This window comes from Gekko japonicus, unplaced genomic scaffold (assembly GCF_001447785.1).
Source record: "Gekko japonicus isolate JY-2015 unplaced genomic scaffold, Gekko_japonicus_V1.1 scaffold332, whole genome shotgun sequence".
Classification (NCBI taxonomy): Eukaryota; Metazoa; Chordata; class Lepidosauria; order Squamata; family Gekkonidae; genus Gekko; species Gekko japonicus.
Window position 1 is genome coordinate 522,690 of NW_015177015.1, and position 4,874 is coordinate 527,563.

Sequence of the window (4,874 nt, forward strand, 5' to 3'; positions counted from 1 at the left end):
TGTGGGGGGAGGGGGTGTTATTACCCAGTGGTGGGAAGAACTATAATTCATGCCTGCTGCCGGTAATATTAATTGTTTTATAAATAAACACAGAAATTTTACTTTTTTACAGATAATATCATGGTTGAACCCAAGAAAATATGTAGGCAATATAGTATTCAATATTTGAACTATGGCTTTATTCAGTCGCCTGGAAACAATACATTACCGATGTGCCTGATTTGCCAAAAACGCTTACCAAATGAAGCTATGAAGCCTACAAGACCACAAGAACATTTGACAAAGGTTCATGCTGATAAGAAAGATAAGGATTTACCTTATTTCCAAGCACTTAAAGAAAACTTCTTGAGAAAGCCAACTCTTCAATAGCATCCAAACAAGATGACGATGGGCTGCGTGCTTCTTACAACATTTTGTTACTGACTGCTAAATTGGGAAAACCGCATTCTGTTGTTGAAGAACTTATTCTACCGGCTATAAGTGAGGTAATACACACCATGCTACACAAGCTGGCACCTGATATTACCAAGAACATTTATTTGAGCAATAATACAGTGCAACGAAGAATTGATGAAATGGCTCAAGATACTGAAGACTCATTATGTGAATATTTAAAAACATCCCAGTTCTCTTTTACTACCAAGCAGCTGCACTCACATGGCTACGAGAGTGGATACTTCTTAGCAATCCTAGGATCTTAAATATCGAGGGTCACAATTTAATGTTAAGATGGCATTCCTTTTTATGGCTTGCAAAATATGAATCGCACTCATACTTCAAACAACATCTGATAAGAAGAAGAAGAAGAAGAGATTGGATTTATACCCCGCTCTTCACTTGGAGTCTCAGAGCGGCTTACAAACTCCTTTCCCTTCCCCTCCCCACAACAGACACCCTGTGAGGTGGGTGGGGCTGAGAGAGCTCTTGACAGAAACTGCTCTTTTTCAAGGACAGCTGTGCCAGAGCTTGTGACTGACCCAAGGTCACATCAGCAGGTGCATGTGGAGGAGTGGGGAATCAAACCCGGTTCTCCCAGATTAGAGTCCGCACACTTAACCACTACATCAAACTGGCAAGTTTAATAAAAGTTTGGAATGAGATAAAAATTCTATTTTATAATAAAATTCCAAGGTGGGTAGCTCCGCTTGAAGCGATTTCTTTGCCAAATTTGATGACTGATACCTGCGCTCTGAGCTATGATGTTTTGTTACACAAAAATAATGTGCTTAAATCGCAAGAAACTTTACAATCCCAACAGATTCAGTTATCCTGGTGGGAAAGAAATCAACTAGTATCCAGGTATATAAAAGATAAACAAATAGGCTTCTGTTCAGGAATGTCAGAACTTGATAAAATATTTTTAGGCCCAGATGTTAAGTTGATATGTAAATTCTATTCTTTTATGTTAGACTATAAGATGCGGGATGAGGCTGTTAAAGTATCAATGACTGCTTGGGCCAGAAATATAGGGCATGCTATTGAATTAAATAAATGGGAAAAGATATGGCAGAATGTGATGTGGCTGAAGGCCATCCCGTTAAAAGAGAATGTCTTTAAGATGTTCCACCATTGGCATCTGACACCTGATAGATTGGCCCGTTTTTATCCTGGTACCAATAATAAATGTTGGAAATGCAAATCTCAGGTGGGTTCTTTTTATCACACTTGGTGGACCTGCACTGCAGTAAAGAAATACTGGAAGGAGGTTCATTTGATATTAATGTAAGTGTTTACAAATTCCGCTAGATCCCGAAATATTTCTATTAAATATACTACCTGAAAATTGGAAAAAGGATGAAAAATATGTGGTAATTCATTTAATGACATCAGCAAGAATAGTACTGGCAAAGTTCTGGAAGAGTGAAAAGATACCCCATAGATGGGATTTCATTAATAAAGTGATTGAAGTGGTTGAAATTGATAATTTAACTCAAAATTTTCACGGAAATATAAATTCAGTTTTTCAAAAAGTGTGGTCAAATGTGTATAAATGGCTAGAAAAAACATTAATCCATAGTAAACTTACACAAATATTTTCTGGTTTTATAGATACAAGGAACAATGATGTATGATATAAGATGATCTGTTTTAGTTTATATGTTCTGTTTTTTGTCTTTGTTATATGTTCACATATGTAAATAAATAAAAGAATTATAACCCCCCCCAAAAAAAAAACCACATCCCAGTTCTCTATACAGCTTGATGAGTCAACTTTGCGAGGAAATGAAGCTTTGCTTTTAGCAAACGTGTGATTCATAAAAGAAGGAAAAATTTGCCAAGAATTATTATTTGCTAAAAATTTGCAAACTGATACCAAAGGAGAATCGATATTTCATGCATTGGAAGAGTTTTTTAAAGAAAAAGAAATTCCCCTGAGTAATACATTGTCAGTTGGTAATGATGGTGCTCCAGCAATGATGGAGCGCTACAGGGGTTTCTTACATATTTTAAAAAAGTGGTTCCAAATGTATTTACTGTACACTGTGTCATTCATCGTCAACATCTAGTTGCCAAACATCTGAATGAACGCCTACATAGGTAAGTATATTACGTCATTACAGCGGTCAACAAAATCAGAAGCAATTTACTGAATGACAGATTGTTTGGACAACTTTGTACTAAAAACTATTTATTTATTTTATTTCATTTATACCCCGCCCTCCCCGCACACGGGCTCAGGGCGGCTTACACAGGCACAAAAGTGCGATAAAAATACAAGAAGTTAAAACAATTAAGGCACAAGTGCAGTAAAAGTCAACAGTTAAAACAGTTTAGGCAAAAATGCACATCTCACAGGATACATAATGACTACAATACTTACTCCCTATTGCATATCCCAATGGGGTCAAAAAAGGGGGGGGGGATGCCATGGGCCATGATATTTCAGCTGGCCAGTCAGCCCGACGCAGCGGAACTGCTTTGCAGTTGCACGGTGGTGGTAGTGGCGGCAGCAGCTCCTATTCAAAAGCCTGGCGGAAGAGCTCCGTCTTGCAGGCCCTGCAGAACTGTACCAGGTCCCACAGGGCCCTGATCTCTGGGAGCTCATTCCACCAGGTAGGAGCCGCCACTGAAAAGGACCTAGCCCTTGTGGCCGCAAGCCTGGCCTCCTTTGGGCCCGGGGTCACTAGGCGGTGTTGTGACCCCGACCGAAGATGACCCTGATGAAGAATTCAATTGCTTGCTGGGTTATACAGAAGTTTGTTGGCTATCAAAAGGTGCCTGTTCGGATCGGTTTTATAAACTCTTTGACTCAATGCTAGAGTTCCTAGAAAACAAAGATGATGCTTTACAAGCCAACTAGATTGATTCAAAAAAAGACATAGCTTATTTGACAGACTTGTTTAATAAATTTAATGAAATAAATCTACAGCTCCAAGGCAATGAGCCGAATTTAATCAAAACAAAAATTGTCATTTCTGCGTTTGTGGCAAAACTTCTTCTGTACAAACGAAATTTAGGACGAGGAGAATTCAGCCAGTTTCCAAATTTATCAACAGAAAAATATGATGAAGACTTGCTTACCTATTGTCAGCCCTTGGAGACTCTCTATTCTGACTTTAATCAACAATTTAAAACGAACGTACCCAACTGGGTTTTGGACCTTTTTTCAAGTACAGACACAGAAAAATCTCCAGAATTACAAGAAGAACTTATAGAAGTAACAACAAATGAGGAATTGAAATTCAAATTCAAAGATGGCTACCAACAATTCTTTGGATTATGGGCTACAGTACAAAAGTTTCTAAGTGCATTTCCTTCAACATATTTAGTGGAATGTGGGTTCAGTGCAGTCACAAATCTGTTAACTGAAAAAAGAAACCGACTGCAAATAGCTAATCGCGGTGATTTAAGATTGCTGCTGACAAAAATAGAGCCAAACTTTAATAAATTGATAGCAGTGCACCAGGTTCATCCTTCTCATTAGAATTATTTTAATGTCATTTGTGATTTTTATTTTAATATTATCCTTTGTTATCTTAATTTTCTGTGTGTATGCAAATGTTACTATGGTTGATTTTATAAAATACTTTTATGATTTTGAACTTCAAAGTGCCTTATTTACAACAACATCTTTCTTTACTATGTGCAAATTTGTCACTGCATCTTTTTGTCCACTTCTTGAAGGTAGATTTCCAGGGGGGCGCTGAGTAATTTTTTTTCTGAAAAGGGGGCGGTAGGCCAAATAAGCTTGGGAACCACTGATCTATGGTATGCTTTGCAGGAAAGACTGTTAAAAAGAGTTTAAGTGTGTACACTTTTAATGTTAATCTTCATGCTGAAAAACAAAATGTTGAGTGATCCCCACTGGAAAACTAAAGAGTAGGTTAGGATGTATAACAGCTAAACAGGCCGCTGACTTCACAATGTCTATGTTCTTTAAAAGCCAGGAACAGAACAATTTGCACAAAAGTGTGGTTGTGGTTGCTGTTTCATTTTTCAGATGACATGTTCTGGGATGCTGAAGAGTGTGGTGCTGTCTGGCTTGAATCCAGACTGGCATTTCCTTAGGCCTAAGGATTTTCAACTGCACAGCATGACTTTCTCACCTTGCCTTCTTGCAGCAGCTGGAGACATCACCCCAAATCCTATTCCTGGGGGACAGGGGAACCCATAGGAACAGGATTTCAGGGGGTCATTTAGGGCTGCTATAGGAGGTAAGAGATGAGTAAATCACACCAAGTTTCCTCTTGCACTCATGGAAGTACTAGTCTGGCTCCATGCCTCTATCTTACTTGTTATACCTTTGGCTACTTGGACTGACCAAGACTGCTAGACTGCAGCTGCTCAACATGTGGAGGCCTTTAGGAAGCTTAGTACATTTATTTATTTGTTTAGGATATTTCAATGCTGTCTCTTACAATTCAGAACATGGA